This window comes from Pinus tabuliformis, chromosome 3_1 (assembly GCF_031772625.1).
Source record: "Pinus tabuliformis cultivar Carrire ecotype Pingquan chromosome 3_1, CPIR1, whole genome shotgun sequence".
NCBI lineage: Eukaryota > Viridiplantae > Streptophyta > Pinopsida > Pinales > Pinaceae > Pinus > Pinus tabuliformis.
The window spans coordinates 880,304,029-880,328,652 of NC_142301.1; the positions used below are offsets into that span (position 1 = coordinate 880,304,029).

Below are 24,624 nucleotides of genomic sequence, written 5' to 3' on the forward strand. Positions count from 1 at the left end.
ACTGTCTGGAAACCACTTCACACCAAAAGGCGATCTGAAATGCGTCAGGTGGTTTATGGTTTCGCTGTGGCGGTTTTGGGCGTTGTACAAACACAGTTGAAATTATATTTCAACAATCAAGGTCCATAGCTATAAATGCAGAGGGTACTGAGAATGGGCATTCGATTCAAAGCAGAGAGCTATAGCTGTAACTTTTGACAGGCCATGGAGTCCTCTAACGCTCTGTGTTGTTTGATTTTGCTGTGTTTGATTCGGGCAAATGAAGGGAAGTTCTTTGCACTGCCTTCCAATTGGAACCTGGATATTAGTAACTCCACCCTCCCTAGGTATAACTCAGTGCAGGGGCCCTTCAGAGGAATTATAGATGAAAATGGGAACGCCATTGTTAGCGAGAATCACAGATTCGGGTTGGGATCCATTGATGTAAATTCTTCTGGCAAATTTGTTCTGTCTGTTGTAATGGGATTGAATTTCACCTCTCCTCCTGCAGTGGAGATTTGGACAGCAAACAGAAACATGATGGTTACAGAGGGCGCATTTCTTAAGCTGGGGAGTCATGGGAACCTCGTATTGGAAGACTCGGACGGAACGGTGGTCTGGAGTACCGGTACTGGTAATGCTAAAGGCATTTTAATGGTGAAGAACAGTAATTTTCGGATCTATAATACCACGAATTTTTCGCTAGCGTACGAGGGTTCAAATCTTGTGTGGCAGAGCTGGGATTATCCCACACACACGCTCCTGCCCGGGCAATCGCTAAAAAGAGGGCAGGCACTTGTCTCGAATTCATCTGCCACGAATTCAAGATCGGGATCTTATAAGCTAGTTATGGAACCGGGAGGGTTGGTTTTGTTCTACACAAGTTCAATCCAAGAGCCTTATTGGTTTATGGGGCTGCAAGGGCTGGACTACCAAGGTATTCTTAAGCCCTGCTTTTATAATTCCTCATCTGTTGGCGTCGAGGCTGTCTATACCTGCCAAAATTTGCAGGTTTCGTTTAGTGAAACTATAGGCAAATCGTCTTCTTTTTATTCTTGCGCTAATGGAAATCAATCGCTGCAAATGCCTCCTCCTAATTTCAATAATGAGAACGAGTACATGTTCCTAAGACTGGACAGCGATGGCAGCCTTCGCTTGTACCGTGTCTCTATGGTGCCCGGACAGAACAATGTCTCAGATTGGTGCATAGGCTTCGAACTGGATCAATCTAATAGGAATTGCCTACTTCCTAGAGCCTATGGGCCCTATGGCATCTGTGACAAAGGGCAATCCACCTGCCTGCACTACCGGACGCGCGATCAATTCAAACAGATTGGATACCTGGACGCTACGCAGGGATGTTATAGCAGCGGGGGGGAACTCTCGTGCAGCCAGCCGTTGGCGACTCACCATTTCATGCCCCTCCATGGTGTGGACTACTTTCCCAACGACTACCTGAAGCCTGAAGCGAACGTGTCCACTATCGAAAAATGCAAGAGCCAATGCAATTCTAATTGCTCTTGCACCGCCACTTTCTTCCGCAGCAGTTCCTCATCCTGTTACCTTCCAGCTGGCCCGCTATCGAGCTTGAAATTGGCCCCAAACTAGGCATACAAGGCCTATATCAAGGTCCTCAGTAAGTTGCATGGAAACAGGACCTTGGGGTCTAGTAATTCCCTGAGTATCGGCAGCATAGCCGGGATCACGTCCAGCTCCGCGGTCGCGGCTCTGTTCCTCTGCTGGATAATGATTACAATAGTACGAAGGAGCCGAGTGAAGAAGGCAGTCATAGATGAAGAAGAGACCGATTTGGAAGAAATGGAGGAGGAAGCCTTCTTGAAGACGCTTCCAGGGCTGCCGCCCAGGTTCACGTATAACGAGCTGAAGGAAGCCACTGATAACTTCAGCAGAAAGCTGGGGACAGGTGGGTTTGGATCGGTGTACCAAGGCATTTCAAAGGACCAAACCGGAGTTGCCGTTAATAAGCTGGACGGACCGAGACAGGGCTATAAGGAATTCAGAGCCGAAGTTGCCACGATCGGCGGCATAAGCCACATGAATCTGGTGAGACTACGAGGATTCTGCACTGATTCACGGCAGAGGCTCCTGGTTTACGAGCTCATGGACAACGGTTCTTTGGATAAATGGCTCTTCTTGGGTTCGGGCGACAGCAGAGAGTGTTTGACGTGGAAACAACGTTACAACGTGGCAATGGGGATTGCAAGGGCCCTGGCTTGTCTACACGAGCAATGCAGAGAAGCCATCATGCATTTGGACATAAAGCCTGAGAATATCCTGATCGACACAAAATTTAATCCCAAGGTCTCCGACTTCAGCATGTCGAAGCTCCTGAACAATGACATGATGCAGGTCATAACAGCGGTGCGAGGGACTCCAGGGTACCTAGCCCCTGAGTGGCTTCATTACTCTATTGCCACCAAGAAATGCGATGTGTACAGCTTCAGGATGGTGTTACTGGAGTTGTTGTCCAAGTGGAAGAACTTTGATCCCTCCGCAGCCAACCCTCAGCTCAGTTATTTTCCGACTTCGGCCATGCTCAAGGCACTAGAGGGTAGGTATATGGATTTGGTTGATGAGAGGCTCGGGGATAACAGCATGGACACAGACGGTGTCGTTAGAATGACCAAGGTTGCGTTGTGGTGTGTTCAGCGTAATCCCAACAAGAGGCCACGGATGAGCGTTGCCTTGAAGATGCTAGAGGGAGAGTCGGATGTTCCCGATGCGCCCGTGTGGGCGTTGCAGAGAGGGTTTAAGTTCTTAGAAGGATATGGGTATGAGCTCATGAATGATCAAGATAGAGATGACGAAGAGCAGAATGAGAACAACATGGGTGCTGGTGCTCCCACTCTGGACCCAGATATCTAATTGAATCAGCTGACCAGCTAAGATGAATCCGTTCTCACCATTCCTTTCACGCAACTAGGTGCATCATAAAACAATTTCACCAATTATTATTATCACAGTTTTAGAGATAAATATGCAAAGTTGAGTGGATTTATAGTTTGTGCGATCACTTTCTCCATAATATCATCTTTCCACTAATATTAATCCTCTTCTTTTCAATTCAGTTACTAAGTTGTTATTAATCCTCTTCTTTTCAATTCAGTTACTAAGTTGTTTTGTCACGATTAGAAATATGAATGTTAAGATTTCACTCCACACCTAACTTCACTGCAAAGTTACTAAATGAAAGTTAGTGTGTTAGGCCGATAGTTTCGGCAAAGTTAATAATGACAATTAGTGTGTTCGGCCGATAGTTAAGTTAATAATGACGATTCTAGAGATAAATTTGCAAAGTTAACTGGATTTATAGTTTGTGCTATCACTTTCTCCATAATATCATCTTTCCACTAATATTAATGCTCTTCTTATCAATTCAGTTACCAAGTTGTTTTGTCACGATTAGAAATATGAATGTTAAGATTTCACTGCACACCTAACTTCACCGAAAAGTTACTAATGACAGTTAGTGTGTTAGGCCGATAGTTTCGGCAAAGAAAATAATGACAATTAGTGTGTTAGGCCGATTGTTAGTGTACTATGTTAAGTTAGTTAAATAGATAGGTGTTTTATTTTGGAATTTTTATTAAATTTTTGTAATAAATAATTTAGATTTAACCATTCGTTTCAAGCATGGATTTAACATGATATCAAGAAGATTAAATTTTTTCATGTACAAACTTTTTCAAAGTGTAAAATACAATGTGTTATTTTTCAGTGTTTAAATTATATTGTTCTATAAAGTATAAGATTTAAACATTTTACTGACACACTTCTTTTACTTCTAATTACTTTATAGAACATACATTTTGTTTATTATAGCCAACATTATTTTTATGTATAATTTTTATTTTTATTTTAAAGGTGAATGTACACACAGAAAAAATTACACATCCCCTCATATTGAATTGTAAAATAATTCTCTAGGCTCAATAATATGAGAATATTATTCTTCATATACATAATACAATAAATAATTAAATAAATTATAAACAATTTTTTTTCAATAAATAAAAATTTATAAACAATTTCTCTTTTTCATTAAATAAGAATTTATAACCCATTTCTCTTTTTCAATGGTCACTTCTAACTTAACCTTACAAATTTTCAATATTTTTAATTAATTGATGATGATGATGATGGTTCACGTCCACTTCGGACCTAATGAAACGAATTATTTAGTTTGATTTAAGATTTTGTTCCTATGCTCAAAAAGCTTGGAGAGAAGACTCCCGAGCTCACCATAATTTTGACATCATAAACGGCTAGGATGGTCAGTATTGCAACAAAGATTATGAAACTGAGATCTAATGTGGTTGTACGTGGGGCATTCTAAGAGGAAGTGATTTTCAGCCTCGATGTTCATATTCTCACAGAGATGGCAGATCCTTTCCATCCATGGTGTTTTAGGAACTGCCCAATGACCTATTTCACTATGAAGCTCATGAGAGTTCGTTCTAATCTTGGCTATATTAATTTTCTTCTTTGAGCTAGTTAAAACAGAGAGATACTTTTGATGTTCTATGGTGGGGTTGATGACCTCCTTATAATATCTTAATTTTATTTTAGCTGCTAAATCTTTCTCACGCCACATTTTTTCTTTGAACTTAGAAGTAACAATATTTTTAATGTTATTAATGTTTTGCAATGCAACATTCTCTTCGATCTCCCAATGGTTTAACCAGGCCTTGGTGTCTTTATACCATCCTCGTTTGAGCCTTAGGTGGTTTTGGCTGGAATTTAAAGCTAGCTTAGGAAGTGTATGGTCTCCTATGTTATTGAGATTGTGCTTGTACAACAGAATCCTAGTCATAGCTAGGCTCTCGATAGGGGAAAGATCCACTTCTATAAGGAGAATAGGATAGGGTGTATTGCTTTTATTTTTGAGGTTATGCGTTATAAAATGCTTCTAGATTTGCTCAATGTTTCTCCAGGATTCTCTAGAGATGCTGCAACCCCAAACCTCACATCCATATAAGATAACAGGAGTGACTGAAGTTTCAAAGAGGAACTTCCTTCTATCCACATTGCGAGGTTTGTCATTTTAAAATTATTTTCGAGACCAAAATAAGCTTTCCAACCCCGATTAATCCTTTTCTCAATGCTATAGTTCCAGTTGAGCTTGTTATGAATATCAATTCTTAGGAACTTGTAAGAAGACACTTCCCCCAAGTTACTATTGTCATACATAAAATTAGCGTAAGTGTCCTTCTTGTATTTGATAGTCATAACTTTTGTTTTGTCTGTGTTAACAGTGATACCCATGGTAGAGCAGAAATCCTTAAGAAGTCTAAGTTTCTTATCAAGATCAGATGGGCACCTTGCAAGAAGAACAATATCATCAGCATAGAGAAGAAGGATGTTGACTATCCCAGCTAAGTGTAGAAATTCCCACTGTAGATCAACAAATTATACAATATACTAAAACACAATACAAGATCTACTTCTACAACACTTTGCGGAAGCTTAATCGAATTGAGCAAGATCAATGAGAACACATATAACTGAGAATGAGAAATCAATCACGCATAACACAGAAGAAATAAACCAGGGAAAGCCTCAGCCTAAAACCCCAATCTCTGTATTATCATACAAGTGGAAATATCTCTAGATTACACAAAGCTTTAGCTCACAAGCTATCCAGCTCTCAGTACAATCCCTTTGTTGCTCATAGACAGTCAAAGGCTTCTCACAAACCTTCTCCTCTTCCCTCCAAGCCTCCTATTTCCTTGCGCAGTTTCTCCTGGGGTCCAATGCTGCCACATGTGTGTAATAATCCCTCATACACTACTCTGACCTCTGAAATAACTGCACATACTTGAAGGAGATGATTCCTTCTACATGGATGAGTTTCCTTTATAGGAAAAATCCTCCAACTGATAGTACACTGTCCCTTCCTCTGATCTCAATTGGGTCTCTGACTGAAATGACATGCATGAGTTATTTATGAGAGAATATTTAGTTATCTAGAGAGCAGTAGTTACATGCATGCAAACATTAACTAACTGAACTCACAATTAATTCAAAAAACTGTTTGAATTAATCTAACTGGACTTGACTCAGTTAACTGAGTCAACTAATTACAACTCAAATTACAACTCACCCTTATCTCTTTAATTGATGGATAAATTCCTCAATTAATGGAGAAATTGTTGCATGTCCCCACATAGACTTCATGTTTGATTTTCCTTAACTAATTGACTCAAGATGAATTAATTAATTATTTTACGAACATCTGCTAAGATCAAATTCGAATTTTAGTTCAGGGACTAACTAAAATAGGAATCTAACCTGAAATGCTATTTATAGCAATGCTATTTTTAGCACTTCCATTTTTCATTTCTCGCTGCTATGTCCAACACTGTTACCCGAACTGCTATTTATAACAGTGCTATTTTTAGCACTTCTATTTTTAGCATTTCTTGTTGCCATTTTCAACACTCCCTCTCAATAAGAAAGACATCCAACTCGAACCCGATCCTAAACCTTTGGAATGTTCTGCATGCAACACTTCTCCCAAGTGTGGTTGCTCCAGCAACTCTAGAAACAAAAAAAACTCCCAACTAACCTCTTTGTTGGGGTAGAAACATACTTTGATGCTGAAACTCCCTCTGCCGCTGACAAGTTCTCCCTCTATGACCTGTGAGCTACTGCAACACTCCGTGCATATCACACCGTTACACACCTCTCTGTGCCATCCTGCACTGGTGCAACACTCCTGTGCCTCTCGCATTGCTATAGCTTGCTAGCTCTACACAGTCTTGGGACTCCTGCACTGTAGCTCTCTCTACTGCTCCATCTGCATCTGTCTCTACCCACTCAGCCAGTCCTGATACTCCTCGTCGGGGCTCCCGTAGCAAGGTCTAAACAAAGATGTTGGGTACCTCAATGATCTTGCCCAGGCTATTCTAGCCTTCTTGGGACTGTCACTCCACATCGCCCCACCTCCGACCTGGAGGTATGTATGCATATGATCCCTCTGCCCATTTGGCTCCAAATTTCCCCCTACTGGAGGTCTCTGCATGAGTGGATGCCTCCACTTGATCTCCTCTCGGATTCTCCAGTTGTGGCTGCCCCACAACCCCCTAAAGTTGCTTCACCAATTGTGGCTCCTCCACAATTTTCTGAGACTTCTTTTGGTGCTGCATGTTGAGAGGTAGTGTACTCTCGCTATCAACCACCAAGTATCTAACCTTTGCCTTGCTCCTCAAGGCTTTGTATGCATCTTGAACCTCAAGAGCATACAGGTTCTTGGCTAGCACATCAATATGTTTCATCTTTCTCGTCGTCACGAAATTTTCTAGAAAAAGAGTTCATTTTAAATCAGCGATATCTCCCTCATCCGAACTCCAATTCAGCCAATTTTTTTCTTTGAATTTGAGTATTTTTCCGCAAGGAATCCAGATCTTCTATTTTTTTCTGAAAATTTTGCACAAAAATTTTCAGATCTGCTCTGAAAACTCGCGGCCCAATTTTTTTTTTACTTCGAATTCTCTTCTTCGTATACTGTTCACTACTTCGATAAAATTTGCTTCGATAAACTTGGTTCTGATACCATGTATAAATTCTCAATGTAGATCACTTGATAATGCAATATACTAAAGAAAAATACTTTATCTACTTCTACAAACAAACTTGCAGAAGCTTAATTGATTTTGAGCAAGATCAAATAGAACACATATAAGAGAGAATGAGAAATCAATCACACATGAACACAGAATAATACTCTGGGAAAGCCTCATCTAAAACTCGAATCTTTGTATTATCATACAAGTGGAAATATCTCTAGATTACACACAGCTTTAGCTCACAAGCTATCCAGCTCTCAATACAATCCCTTTGCTGCTCATAGATAGTCGAAGGCTTCTCACAAACCTTCTCCTCTACCCTCCAAGCCTCCTATTTCCTTGCGCAGTTTCTCCTGGGGTCCAATGTTGCCACCTGTGTGTAATAATCCCTCACACACTGCTCTGGCCTCTGAAATAACTGGACAAACCTGAAGGAGATGATTCCTTCTGCATGGATGAGTTTCCTTTATAGGAAAAATCCTCCAACTGATAGTACACTGTCCCTTCCTCTAATCTCAAATGGGTCTCTGACTGAACTGACATGCATGAGTAATTTATGAGAGAATATTCAGTTATCTGGAGAGAAGTAGTTACATGCATGCAAGCATTAACTAACTGAACTCACAATTAATTCAACAAACTATTTGAATTAATCTAACTGGACTTGACTCAGTTAAATAAGTCAAGTAACTACAACTCAAATTACAACTCATCCTTATCTCTTTAACTGATGGATAAATTCCTAAATTAATGGAGAAACTGTTGCATGTCCCCACATATACTTCATGTTTTATTTTACTTAATTAATTAACTCAAGATGAATTAATTAATTATTTTACAAACAACTGCTAAGATCAAACTCGAATTTTACTTCACTATTTTAGTTCAGGGACTAATTAAAATAGGAATCTGACCCGAAATGTTATTTATAGCAATGTTATTTTTAGCACTTCCATTTTTCATTCCTTGCTGCTATGTCCAACACTGGTACCCGAACTGCTATTTATAGTAGTGCTATTTTTAGCACTTCTATTTAAAGCATTTGTTGTTGCCATTTTCGACACTAAGATCGTGCTAGCACAACCTCCTTCCTCTAAACAACCTTCTAGCTTGTCAATGTAAATTCAAAATAGGGTAGGGGAGAGGGGGAAACCTCGTTTAACTCTAATATTACACTTAATATCTTTCGACCACCCCTCATTGCTCTTTAACATGGCAATTACATTCTTGTATAACCTTATAGCGGTAGTGGAAATGTGGTTCACTAAGGATAATATAAAGGATGACTTGAGTTAAGGGGATTCGTGGTAGCTTTCTTTAGAGATTAGAATGACTTGAATTAGGATGAGGATTTTTTTGCAAATAATAGGACCTTTGTTTTCACTACAAAAAGAGAAAACCATGCTCAGTAGGAAAACCATAAGAGTGGGCTTGCAATTATAATGGAATCTCTAATGTAGAAGAAGGGACAGATTGAAAACTCAAGAGGCTGAGTTTGGTGTTTTGCATCAACATGTTTCAAATTTGTCTAGGAGCCCTCAGTTAGCCACCTCCAAAATCAGAATGTCTATTAGTTCGGGTGTTGAATAAAACAATGAGTAGGAATGTGATCTGGATTGTTTTGGATGTGATCCAATGGTTGGGAATTTGTTATGGTTGATCCATGTGCTTTGATCTGATCAGTTTTAATGGGAAATTTAATGGGTTGGGTGTCATTTATTGAACACAATGGGTTGGATTGTTGAATAATACAACAATTATGGTTGCCATAAATCAACAATTTACATGTGCAAGTATGAATGTGCATTTGCGATACATAGCTTCATGTCAGTTCAATGGGGGTTGAAGTGATGGGTACTTTGTACTTCTGGAATAGACAATTTTGGAAGGATTTATAGTTTTATTTGTTTCATAGTTGGGACAAGATGTTTTGTACTCTTGGTATTTAAAAGACTATTTATGGATAGTTCTGATCGCACTCTATATTTTGGGAAATTTTGGACATAAATTAAAAGATATTTTCACTTAATGTTATATACTTTTGTTTAAAAGGTGGTTGACATGTCTCAATTTCTGATGGCATGGGGGGGACAATACCATAACAACTACTAGTCCCTGCATAACATTAAACATCTCTCCCCTAGTTTATTAAAATTTCATTCTAAAATTTGAAGCATTTGACAGGAGTTGTGAACCCTACCATTATATATGTGTGAAAAGTACATCATATTGTGAGGAAGGGATGTGGAAAACATTCCACGCAGAATTTTCTTTATTATCATAATCAATGATGTTTGACCGAAGAGAAATGAAGGAAACGAATGGGAAATTGTTCTATTATTCTCAGCTAGTTGTGACCCAAGAAAAATGAGGAAATAGTGTGGAAAATGCTATACGGAAGTAGGTATGTTGATGTCCATTTTGCTATTTACCAACAGTGAGAAAGCATCGTAGTTATAAACAAAGAGAGTACTGAGAATAGTCATTAATTCAAAGCAGAAAGGTGTATTTTTTTACACACCATGGTGTCCTCTAACGCTCTGTGTTATTTGATTTTGTTGTGTTTGATTGGGGAAAATGAAGGGAGGTTATTTGCACTGCCTTCCTCCCGCTGGGATGTGGTTATCACTAACGCCAACCTCAGTAAGTACAAGGCCCTTCAGAGCAGTCACAAATGGATATGGGAACCCCATTGTTAGTGAGAATTGAAGATTCGGGTTGGGATTCGTTGATGTAAATTCTTTTGAAAATTTCATTATGTCTATTTTTATGGGATTGAATCTCACCTCTCCTCCTACCATGGAGATTTGGACAACAAACAGAAACATGATGGTTATAGAGGGCATAATGCTTAAGTTGGGGAGTCATGGGAACCTCATACTAGAAGGCTCAGACAGAACCATGGTCTGGAGTATCGGGACTGATAAGTCTAAAGGCATTTCAATGGCAAAAAACCACAATTTTAAGGTCTATAATACCATGAATTCTTTGCTTGTGTGCAAGGGTTTGAATCTCGTGTGGCAGAGCGTTTCCCTGAAGATGCTAGAGGGAGAGTGGGATGTTCCTGATGTGCCCATGTGGCCGTTGTAGAGAGGGTCTAATTTCTAAGAAGGATATGGGTATGAGCTCATGAATGATCAAGATGGATATCGCGAAGAACAAAATGAAAACAACATGGGTGCTAACACACCCAAACAACACTATGGACCCATATACCTAGTTAAACCAGTTGGCCAACTTAGATGAATCCATTCTCACCATTCCTTTCACACAACTTGGTACATCCAGATGACAATTTCAGAAGTTTTCATCACAGTTATAGAGATAAATTTGCACAACTAAGTGGATATATATTTTGTGCCATCGCTTTTTCATAATCATTGTTTCAATCATATTGATCATCAAATCAAGTTTTCAATTCAGTTAGTAATTTGTTTCGTCATGATTAGATATATGAAGGTTAAGGTTTCACTCCACACCTAACTAATTCTCCACAAAGTTACTAATGGTAGTTGTGTTAGGCTTGTTAGGTGGATAGTTAGTGTACTAGGGTTGTTAGGTGGACAGGGAGTGACAGTTAGTATGTTAAGCTTGTTAGGTGGACAGGGTGTGACAGTTGGTGTGTTAGTGTTGTTAGGCAGATTGTGTTAGGCTTGTTAGGAGGACATGGTGTGACAATTAGTCTGTTAGTGTTGTTAGTGAAATAGGGTGTGGTCTATTTTGAAATAGAGTTTTTAATATTTTTATTTTAAAAAAGGTTATAAATAGTTTAGAGTGAGAATATTCTTTTTCAAATACATAATCTATCAAATAAAATAAAATTTTATAAACAATTTTTCTTGTTTTCAATTTCCATTTCTATGTTAATATTACAAATTTTCAATATTGCTATTAAAATATAAATATTTTAAAAATATTATATATATATATATATGAGAAAAAAATAGAACACTTTCCATTAGATAAAAATGTTTTACATGTTCTTAGTTCTTGTCCATAGTATCCAGTTGTCATTCAAAAGGAAACCAAATGCCATAATTGCTAGACTAAATACCCCCCTGTTGCTGCACAAGGTAGCAATCACAATGATTCCAAATGGATTAGTCAAAGTATTACCACCTATTGTCAAGAACAAAGAAAATAAACATCAAAATAATAAAAAGAGATATATCCTTGTGTTAAACAAATGCTTTGTGATAACCTTTGGAACATAGCAAAACAAATTAAAAATACTAACTAATAAAAAAGCTTATATGGTAGGATACTTCATTGTTTTTCAATTATTTATGTTGTGTTTTTGAGTTGCTAGTTTCAAGGTAGAGTTTTGTGTAAAAATGTTTTTGTTTATTTATAATTACATCGCATATCTTCATAAGAAGAACCAATAGGTAGCAATATCACTACTTTTGCTTTTTTATATAGATGTATTTTTTGCATATAAGAGTTTTGTGTAAAAATGTTTTTGTTTATTTATAAATTACATCACATATCTTCATAAGAAGAACCATTAGGTAGCAATATCACTACTTTTTCTTTTTTATATAGATGTTTTTTCTTCATATAAACTACATGCAAAAAATTATAAAGGTAATGACATTAACACCACATGGCTATATTTATAGTATAATAATTTGCATAATTAAATGTTGTATATAAATTTCATAAGTGATTTTTTATATTACTTATCTCTGTCATATCAATCACTTAATGTTTATCTCATATCAAATATTAAAATTAATATTGAAAAATATTATAAAAAATATTTAATTATTTATATTTATCCTATGTTAAAGGTAGTAGTAGTAGTATATATATATATATATATATATATATATATATATATATATATATATATATATAGACCATGTCAACTTAATTCTTAGAAAAATGTAGTCAATTACATCAAGAATAGCCTTTTCCTTTACCTTCTTTATGACACCACTTTAGATACTTCAGATGTTATGTGGTGTCTTTGTCACAAGGCTTAGTGTAACACCCTATGGTTGGCTCATCAATCAGGTGCGCCCTCTCACCATGCAAAGTAGCCGAAGTCATGAAATATGCGATGGAGCAACCAGGAATGAGGCGTATGTTATATGTGCGGGCAGGTTGGTGTTCCATGTTTATAAGGGCAAGTTGGGGGAGCTCGTCTTAACAAGCCGACCGAGGAGCGAAGGCAAACAAAGGGCGAATGGGCGAGTCGACCTATAAAGGCATTGTAATGTTTGATGGACACGGCAATTGGAGGTTTAGTTGGAGGGTCAGCCAAAGGGCGTAATGCTACACAGAGGTAGCATATATATGCATGGTGGAGGCTTGACATTTCACCATCGATCGATCGGTCTTCAATCATAGAACAAGAAGTGTGAGGAAGGTGAAGTAGCCGCAGCGAAGGCGCAGGCAATACACCCACTCATCGGGCAGGTTACATGGCCTTGGCATGGCGTTTGAATGGTTGAAGGTGCGGGTGGTGGTCGTGTGAGGGTGCTCGCCCACCGAAGTTGTAAACGAGTTTGGGTTGTATCTCAAGTGAGGGTCGTGCACGGGCGCGCCCTCCTGCCTAGACAAAGAACTCGTGTATGTTGTATGTTTTTGGGTTGGAGGGTGAGACCACCGTGCAGTCGTGCACGGGTGGGCACCCGACTTTGTAACGCTGGTGGAGCCTAACTCCCGATCATTTGTAAATATTCTCATATATAATAAAAGATTATTATTACATGTGATGTGTTCTCCTGTTTTTCTATATTGTTGATGTTATAATGTCAATGGATTCCGCACATTAATGTTATGTTATTCATGAATAAAGATGAATGTTAAGGCGTAGTTCATAAAGTAAGATAACAATGGATCATGTTAATTACTTAGGCGGTACCGCACCTAACCAATTTAACGAAAAAAGAATTGGGGGCGTGACAGGTGGTATCAGAGCAGGTTCACAGGTAGTGAAGCCGTTGCTTGACGGGAGCAGAGAAAAGACATGTATGCAGGGAAAAGTTATGGAGAAATCGTGGATTAACAGTCTAGTTTTCGTGGACTTGATGGTTCATGGCAAGACCATTCAAGCTCTGGTGGACACGGGAGCCACTCATAACTTCATGACGACATGGTTGGCAAAAGAGGTTGGATTGATGATCTTCCCATCAAAAGTGGAAGTCAAGGCAGTGAGCTATAGAGCTAAAGTGGCGGGTTCGGCACACGAAGTTCCTGTGTAGATAAAAGACTGGAAGGGTCAGTTGGACTTCACTGTGATGGAGATGAACAACTTCGATATGACACTAGGACAAGATTTCTTGAAGGGCAACAAGGCAATTGTTTTCCCCTTATATGATGAGGTGGTGCTGGTTGGACAGTCACAAACTTGGACTTTGCCCACTAATAGGCAAAGGAGGGAAGTCAAGGTGCAATATGTTTCTACACTAAGTTTAGAGAAGGCTATGAAGGAGTCAGATATGGAGACATATGTGGTGATGTTCAAGGGAGTCGAAGGTGATGGAGTGGGGATGCCTATTCCAGCCTAGATTTCTGAGGTACTGGCCAAATATGTGGATTTGATGCCTGATGAGCTACCAAAGAAACTTCCACTAAGGTGTGCAGTGGACCATAGTATTGAGCCTGAGCCAGGAAAGCAAGCCCCGGCTAAAGCACCTTATCGGTTGTCAGGACCTGAGTTGGAGGAATTGAAACGACAACTAAAGGAGTTAGCTGATGCAGGTTTCATCAGACTTTCAAGGTCCCCTTATGGAGCTTCGGTATTGTTCCAACAAAAGAAGGATCCTAATGAGCTACGGATGTGCTGTGATTACCGTGCATTGAACAAGCAGACGGTAAGGAATAAATATCCTTTGCCATTGGTTGCTGATTGCTTTGAGAAGCTTGCGAAAGCCCGAGTGTTTTCCAAGCTAGACTTGAGGCATGGGTATTATCAAGTGCAGATAGCTGAAGGAGATGAGGAGAAGACCGCGATAGTAACAAGGTATGGTAGCTTTGAGTTCGTTGTTATGCCATTCGGGTTGTGTAATGATCCTGCTACGTTTTGCACTTTGATGAATGATGTCCTACGACCATACTTGGATTCGTTCGTAGTAGTATACTTGGATGATATAGTGGTTTACAATGACAACATGGAGGATCATAAGAAGCACTTGGAAATGTTGTTTGAGGCACTAAGGGCAAATCAGTTGTTCTTGAAGAAGTCTAAGTGTATGTTTGCTCAGACCAAGATTCCATTCCTTAGGCATATACTTGGTCAAGGGTACATACGGATGGAGCCGAGCAGAGTGAAGGCGATTGAGAACTGGGTTGAACCAAAGAATGTCCATGAGATGAGGGTGTTTTTGGGCATGACCAACTACCAATGGAAGTTTGTAGAGGGGTACTCCAAGGTAACATCATCACTGACAGACCTATTGAAGAAAGACAAGAGGTGGAGTTGGACGGATAAATGTCAAAAGGCATTTGATGACTTGAAGAAGAGGATGGTTACAACACCGGTACTAAAGTTGCCTGACTTCAAGAGACCATTTGAGGTACACACTGATGCTTCGGGTTTTTCCATAGGAGGGGTTCTTATGCAGGATGGGCATCCGGTGGCGTACAAGAGTCGGAAGTTGCAGGATCGAGAACGAGGGTATCCGGTTCATGAGAAGGAGATGACTACAACAATTCACTGTCTTCATGTATAAAGGCATTACCCGATTGGGAAGTTGTTTGTTGTCAAGACTGATAATGTTACAGCAAGTTATTTTGCATCACAATTGAAACCTTTTGCAAAGCAAGCTCATTGGCAGGACTTCTTGGCAGAATTCGACATGACTATCGAGTATAGACTGGGAAGACACAATGTGGTAGTGGATCCCCTTAGCAGGAAGGGAAAACTTGCAGCATTGGAAGGAGAAGACTGGGCAGAAAGGAGTAGGAGTCGAATTTAGATGTCAGAAGAGATGCAGAATAAGCTCAAGGAAAGTGTAGAAACTGATACTTTGGCGCATAATATAGTGAAGCAGATAAAGGAGGGGAAGACATGAAAGTTCTTTCTATGCGATGGGTTCTTGTTCTTTGGAAACTGACTCTATGTTCCAAAGTCATTTGGAATCAGGAGACACCTTTTGAAGGAGTACCACGACTCACTGTGGGCTGGCCACCCAGGGCAGCATCGTTCTTTGGCATTGTTGGAGAGAGGATTATTTTGGGAGAAGATGTGGGAGGATGTAGAGGAGTATGTACATGCGTGCATCATTTGTCAACAGGAAAAATCAGATAATCAAAGGCAAGGAGGTCTGTTGCAGCCTTTACCGATTCCTAAGAGGCCATGGATGAGTGTCTCGATGGACTTCATCTCTCAGTTGCCACAGGTTCAGGGGTATAATGGGATTATGGTCGTGGTTGATCATTTTCCAAGTATGTTGTCTTTGTTCCAACAAATATGCCTTGTGGAGCCGAGCGGACTGCGGAGTTTTTCTTTAAGAATGTAGTGAAGTATTGGGGGATGCCATTAAGCATCATATCGGACTAAGATCCATGTTTTACAGGTAGATTTTGGACCAAATTGTTCAAGTTAGTCAAGACAGAGTCGTTGATGAGTTCGAGCTACTATCCACAGATAGATGGACAGACCAAGAGGATCAACGCATTGCTAGAGGATTGCTTGCGACATTATGTGATGGCTGATCAGAAGAATTGGCCTGAACTCTTGGATATTGCTCAATTTAGCTACAATATTCAAAAGAGTTCTACGACAGGGTATAGTCCATTTGAGTTGGTGAATGGACAGATGCTGGTTACACTGCATACCGTAGTGACAGGAGGTTTTTTTAGAAGTCCTCATGTGAAGAAATTAATGAAGGCTTAGGATGAGACCTTGGAGCTGGCATGGTTATGCTTGCACGAAGCTGCAAGGAGAATGAAGAAATGCGCTGATAAAGGAAGACGGGATGTACACTTCAGTGTGGGAGATATGGTGTTTCTCAGGATTACTGGGGAGCAGTTTCAACCAGCTAAGGGGACTATGAACAAACTGAAATGGAGGTATGAGGGACCATTCCGAGTGAAGAAGACAGTGGGGGAAGTTTCTTATGAGCTAGAGCTTCCGCACCATATGCACATGAAGCATCTGGTTTTTCACGTGAGTTAGTTGAAGAGATGCAGACTTGATGCTGATCATCCAGAGAGAGCTGAACCACCGAGAGGACCAGCTGGGATTATGGACAAGCCAGATTTGGAGCTGGAGAAGATTTTGAGCTTTGGAACTATAGGGATTGGTTGCCACATGAAATGAGAATTTCTTGTCAGATGGAAGAATGCACTGGAGGAGGAAAGCTGGGAATCGGAGGACTCACTTTGGAGATGGAAGAAGAAGATTGAGAAGTATGACAGAAAGCTACTGAGGAAGAAGAGCGATAATTATTTCGAGTGGGGGAGGATGTAACGCCCTGCGGTTGGCTCACCAACCGGGCGCGTCCTCTCACTGTGAAAAGTAGCCGAAGTCATGAAATATGCGATGGAGCGACCAAGGAATGAGGCATATGTTATATGCGCGGGCAGGTTGGCGTTCCATGTTTATAAGGGCGAGTTGGGGGAGCTCTTCTTAACAAGCTGACCGAGGAGCGAAGGCAAACGGAGGACGGATGGGCGGGTCGACCTACAAAGGCGTTGTAATGTTTGATGGATGTGGCGGTTGGAGGTGTAGTTGGAGGGTCAGCCAAAGGGCATAACACTACACGGAGGTAGCATATATATGCGTAGTGGACGTTTGACATTTCACCATTGATCGATTGGTCTTCAATCATCGAACAAGAAGTGTGAGGAAGGTGAAGGAGCCACAGCGAAGGTGCAAGCTATGCGCCCGCTCACCAGGCAGGTTACACGGTCTTGGCAAGGAGTTTGAATGGTTGAAGGTGTGGGTGGTGGGCATGTGAGGGCGCCCGCTCGCCGAAGTTGTAAACGGGTTTGGGTTGTATCTCGAGTGAGGGTCGCGCACAGGCGCGCTCGCTCGCCTTGACAAAGAACTCGTGTATGTTGTATGTTTTTGGTTTGGAGGGTGAGACCACCGTGCGATCGTGTGCGGGTGGGTGCCCGACTTTGTAACGCCAGTGGAGCCTAGATCCCGATCATTTGCAAATCTTCTCATATATAATAAAAGATTGTTCTTACATGTGATGTGTTCTCCTGCTATTCTATATTGTTGATGTTATAATGTTAATGGATTCCGCACATTAATGTTATGTTTTTTTTTTAACCACATGGTGAATCGGTAATTTCCAGGCCTAATCTAAGGGAGACCCAAGATCAAACCTTAGAGCTGCCACTATAACACCAAGAGCATAACCAACCAGCTGCAAGTCGGGTATACTAAGTTCCTATGATTTTAGCAAGAGCAGACTCACGGGAAAGGGGAATCCACCCCTCTAGCTGCCACCACAGCAGGTCATTGTACTCAATGAGATTTGAACAAGGCGTAGTTCGTAAGGTAAGATAATAATAGATCATGTTAATTACTTAGGCGGTGCCAATTTAACGAAAAAAGAATTGGGAGCGTGACACTTAGAGATGAGGGATCCATAATAATTAACGTTTTAATGTATTTAGTATTGGTGATGAGGAGAGATTAGAATGATTCGACCATTTTGTTTCCTTCAACACCACTGACCATCCATATATTTTAGTGGAATGGGAGAACCATATTTAGAAAAGGTGTGAATGAACCCATTTTTCAATGGAATGGGAGAACCACATTTGGAAAAGGTGAAATGAATGAAAAGGAGAACCAATTACCCGTAAGTCATCCATGGTCTTACCAACAAATAAATGAAATAAAAAGATCTGCAACTTAGCTGATATAATAAAGTAAAAGTGGGTGCTTATCTTTTAAGAAAACATGTATTATGAAAGTCTTATTTTATTTTTTATTAATATCGATTAAAGGCAATAAGCCCTTCACTTTGGACGACTCCTATTTCGTAGACCATAGCAAAGTTAATGCTATGTCCTTACACCCTCTGACAGCGGCAGACAGCCTCCTTGATGTCATGGCGCCCTTACATGCTCGACCATGGATCATGGCATGCATCCCTCTCCAGCGATTACAGGTCACGTAGCTTCGGCGACTCTGCCGTCTGCCGTGCTCCTGCCCATCGACCCTACCCGCCTCCATTTTGGCCTCCACTCTGGCATATTGATGAGGCACATTTACCAACCTCTGCCTATGATCATCCATCCATCTGGCTGTTTGTATTGATTGTCATGAAACGCGGAAGCATGCGTAAGATAGGCCCATCCATTCCTGTGAGATTGATAGCCATGAAATGGCCTCATACGAAACACAAGACCCGCCCCGCCCAAATTCGAAATTTGAAATGGCCTGATACGAAACACAAGGCCCGCCCTGCCCAAATTCGAAATTTGAACTTGTGCCGATGTATTAATGGGGTCGGATGCCCTCTACTGGTGTTCTTCTGAAACTGAAACCTGTGTTTGTAGCTCTCTTCGAGAGGGCGACCCAAAAGGATAGAAGCGCTTCACACGGAATCCACATTCATATGTAAGTGGCATCTCCGCTTCACATCTATTGTTCGGAGGAACTTTTCAGGCAGCGATGGACAAAATATGCTTCGGTAAATGGACCATTTGGATTGTCATCCTGTTGTTGTTCGGGATGATTTTATTGGTCGATGTTACCACTCAACTAGGTAAAGAAGAATTTTTTTTGTATTTTTCCCTTCATTTATAAATAAATTAACCTCTTCCTTCCTAAATAAATTAACCTCTTCATTCCTGGCATTGTAGGTGGATTTTAGAACATCAATTGTAGAGGGAAAGCAAAACATAGAGGCGACAACAATATAAAATGGGTCAATGAAGCTAATTACATAGACGTCGGGCAGACAGTAGAGATAGGGAACGTAGCTGAACAAAGGTTCGGTTCTTACTTGAATAATCTCAGGCTTTTCCCAAAGCCTCTCGACAAGTCTTGTTATGAGGTTCCTGTGGCCTGGTCTTATCCTGGAAATTACTGTGGATTCCAACAATTGCCAAGCTTTTCTTACTCTATTGAGACACTCGGTATGTTGCATAGGCCAGGATCAGGAAATAACAGTCTCTCGAATTTCCCCTCTCTTGAGGATCAACGCGCACTATTTCAAAAAAAAAGGAGTAATATATTGTGCTTGAATTGAATCTTGGTTTTTTTTTCATTTTTCACTGTTTCTTTGGATTAAAACACAGAGGTGAGGGTTAAAAGTTGGTAACTTAAGAAATGTTCCTCCACAGCATTCGGTCGAAAACGCTCTGCAAAAAATTCATTCGGTCATTATTTACATACACTCTTCCACAGCATTTAGTACAAAGCACTATGGGAAAATTTTCAGGGATTCTTTACTTGACATATATTAGCGGAAATGATGAATTCATTGACGTCTATTTGTCATAAGCTTTAAATCCGTCCAGAAAAGTTTAATTCAAATCGAATGCATCCATTGAAATGAAAAGGTTAATTCATTTATTTTTTTCCCTTATTTGAATTTTGTTAATTTTTAAAATTTAAAATTTTAAATAAATAAAACTATTATATAAATGGATTTTGATTAGAAATTTTTAAAATTATTATATGTTAAAGAAATAAAATTATTGTATAAATATAGGTTGAGGATGAGGACTAATAATAAATTATTGAGAAAAAAAAAATTAAACTTTATTTTTATGTTTGTAACATAAAATAAAAGTATTTCAAAATGATCATAAAAGTATTTCAAAATTATCATAATTTTAATAAAATTAAATTGTTAAAACACATTGTTTTTCATATTTGAATTTTTTAATTTTATAATGTTGATAACCTTTTTTATTTCATAAGATTTTTGGAATTAATAAATGCCAAATTTCATATAACTTTGGATTGTTTTTCTAGTTTTTTTTCCTTTGGGTTTTTTCATTTAATAATTTATGTTTTAATTTTTACGTCTTAATCCTTATATAAATGGATAAAAATATGTTCTTCATGAGACTTAGATAATAGGATTATAAGGTTTTATATCAATTAATCTGGTTAATCTTTGATTAAAATAAATAAAATTATAAATTGAATTAACTAACTAATTGAAAATAGATATAATTTTTCTATTAACTTTTATTTGTATTCTAAATAGAAATTACTTCGTTTCTAATATAATTAAATTAAATTATAAAACTAACTAATTAATTAGGCTATATAATTATTACTCATTTATTCTTAGTATTTAATATAATAATATTATTATATGTCTTTCTAGTCTTTGATGATTAAAAAAGTCTATTGGTTAATTTGGCTAAATGCAAGCAATTTACATTTAATCGTAAATAGAAATAAAACTAACTATCTAATTATTTAATTAACTAATTATATGTCCCTCTCCATATCTCTTGGTCCTGTCTGGTTACCCAATCTAATGTAGTCGTTTCTCTCTATTTATATTGTAGCCATGATCTAATGTAGCTATTTCCTGGTCAAATGTAACCTACTCTCTCTATTTATACTACATCCATGATCTGGTTCTTCAACTTTTCCTGACGTTAAACCACACTTGTTGGTGTTTTCCATGTTAAACTCTTCTCAAAAAACTTGATATGGATCATAGAAGCCTAAATTCAATAATATTTGTATTATAATAAAATTATACAATATTAATATTTCTATTCAAATGTACAAATTTTTCATCTTTAAAAATGAAGTAGTTTTTCTTTGTTAATGTTCACATTTGCACACCATCTCACATGAAGTGTTTTTTTCATCACTTGTCTCCGCATTTCATTTGCAACATTTCTCTTTTTTTTTAGAAAATCTAAGAATCTACATGTACGATGTGATTATTGCTGAAAACCATCTTAATAATCATCATTGCTTTTAACTTGAAATTACTTATTATAAATAAAAACAAAATGGAAGAAATAATGATAAAAATCCTACACAACAACAATACACATAAACCATGACTCTTACTTGGTTAGTAGACATGATAAATGTCAAAACATTTACTCCATTAGACATCTCACATTGTCCAAAATAAAAAATCAACTAAATTATAACTTTATTTTAAATTATTATTATTATTAAAAGAATTAATATATGACTTCAATATATACAAATATTTTGAAAAACATATAACAATATTCTTAACCATGGAGATTCTTAACAATGCCATGGGTTATCAATACTACATGCTCAATATGACGTGTTAATATGACATTTTTTTAATTAATTAATTTGAGACAAATTAATTAAAATATCATAACTAACTCTTAGATAAGTCTTAACCTTTGATGTGTGATTACTATTATAAATATTTCAGCATATTCTGTGGAAGTTAAATCTCTATCATCCACCTAATAATCATTTATGGGCATATTCCATGGAAATTAAATCTATACCATACACCTATTAATTATTGATAATTAAATTAAAATTATAAAAAACTATTCTAAAATAAACAAGCTTATTAGCATAATTAATTAATAAAAAATATTTATAGTATAATCAAAATGTAGTTTCTCTAACATGTGAACATCTTATTTACAAATTTCATAAGTTTTTTGCAATATTAATGAAAATCTAATAATATTTTATTTTATTTTATATATATTTTTAATTTGGATAAGACTACATCATCATCATATTCAATATATTACTACAATAGAGTAGTGACTTCACATCAAGAAGTGATAATCACCATAATGGAATAGTGACTTTACATCAAATTTTTTTTTATCCAAAACTAAATAAACACATTCTTTTATTATACTACTAATTTAACAAAATATACATAAATCAATTTAAAAATTTAAATTATATATATATATATATATATATATATATATATATATATATAGATAGATATATTTCACATAAAATTTATTTATTATTATCAATTTTCTGTGGGTTAAAAAGAGGAATACATCTCCCAAATCAATTCATCTTAGAACAAAGAGCTTGTTGTTGTTTTAACAACTCTATAATTTTTAAATAATTATTTAATTGGCGGAGTTTTCCTCACCTTATATTTAAGGGCTATATTAATTTTGGTAATTTCTTCGGAAGATGTCATTATCAAACTCTATTTGAACGAAATTATATTACGTTTGGTAATTTCTTTGGAAGATGTCATTATCAAACTCTATTTCAATGAAAAACATGATTACATTGTGATTAATGTTCACCATAGTATGGAAAGGCGAGAGCTATTTCCACCTCTATAGAAACATTAATGCTCTCTTAAGAGATTCTAAGGACAGTATTTGGACACGGGTTCTGACATCCCCTCCATTCTTCGGCTAACAGATTTTGATTCCATAGTAATGGAGATATGCATGATGCCATCATTCATGTCGTTGTTTGTATTGATGCGCATTGAAATGAGTGACATGTGTATCATGGCATGTCATGTAACATATGCTATCTACCATCTGATATTTATTGCCACCAAATTTTGAATTGTATAATGGCGCTCCAAATTGGAATTTTGAATCTCAAAACCTGCGCTGCCATATTTTGTTGTAATTGAAAGAAGCTTTGGTAGGTTATAGTTTCTTTGCTCAGCATGAGCTTCCGGACGAGTTTGGTGCTAATCGTGATTGCGGTGATTCTGGCTATCGTTGTCTCTGCTGGGGAGAAAACTCATTTTAGCGTTGCCATTGGGATATTTGGATTCTGGGTTTATGTATCACATGACAGGCTGTTGCTCTGGAAGATGGGAAGGCCTAGTTTCTTTGCTCAGCATGAACTTTCGGACGAGGTCGATGCTGATGGTGATTGCGGTGGTTCTGGTTATCATTGCCTCTATTGGTGAGAAACTCATTTTAGCGTTGCCATTGGGATATTAGGATTCTGGGTTTATGTATCACATGACAGGTTGTTGCTTTGGAAGATGGGAAGGTGTGCATGCCTCCCGGCATCATCAACCTACCATAGCTGAATCCAATAACAAATCTCATGCCTTGTATTTAGCCTCTGTGAGTCTCAGGTTTATCAACAAGGGTGTGAAGAGGGGATTGGAATTCTAACATAATTACTCTTACCAGTTTGGCTCAGTGTATTTACTTCTGTAAATTCCTGAGTCAACATTTTCCACCCATATACTAGCCATAATTTCGATCGTCCCCTACCCTAGCTCTTATGGTGCTCACTGACCTCCTAGCCTGGTGGCTTCTTTTCATAATGTCCCTCGTTGGAATCCCCTCGGGGGTACTTGCTTTGATCGCTTTAGTGAAGTCCAACATTTGGGCATTTTAATAATAATCTCGAGCTTCCTTTTTCTCTTAACTCTTATTTAAATACTTTACAAGAATTCTTTTATGAATCCTCCTCTTATCTCGTAACCTCGAGATATCAAGCTGTTATCACAAATCAATTTAAATTTCTTCTCGATATTTCATTTTTACCTCTTTCCATCTCGGAACCTCAACATATCCTATTTTTGCAATCTCGTAAGTTAATTTAAACTCTATCCGATATCTCTATCCTGATATCTTACATGGCACATTTCACGTGGTTTTACCATCTCGTCTATTTTAAATGATTTAATACGATCTCATAGGCTTTTGGTCAACTCATTCATTACTAGATAGTCTAACCTATCACTATGCATACATGGAGTTCTCTTTTATTATCTCTATACCATTACACTGACTTCTATGTTATCATGGTGTTAGAAAGCTTGGATGTATTCTTAATTATAATTTCAACACACTTCCAAGAATTTATTCCTCGAGATGACTATGTGACTTTAGGGATATCCATTCTATTCGGCGTGTCCGCATGGATCTCTATTGATATGCTTTCATAATCTGTGGCTTAATCATATTTTGGTCTTTATTCTACTATCATATGCCCGTCCCATTTTGTTTTGTCTTGTAATATGCATCTTTGTTATCTTTTCAAGGCATTCTTGAGAAACCATTATAACAATACAGTCACCTGGTAAGCAAATACAAAATATGCAAAGGTAATGGATTCTGGTCAATTTCAAATCCTTTTGTGGTTCACCTATTGTTAATATATCACTCCATACAAAAGATTCAAGTCCTCTCCATA

At 38.0% G+C, this 24,624-nt stretch overlaps 1 pseudogene; it reads left to right on the forward strand.

Annotated features, from left to right (window-relative positions):
- Positions 1–204: 204 nt before the first annotated feature.
- Positions 205–2,865, forward strand: LOC149190412 (G-type lectin S-receptor-like serine/threonine-protein kinase SD2-5; annotated as a pseudogene).
- Positions 2,866–24,624: the final 21,759 nt, after the last annotated feature.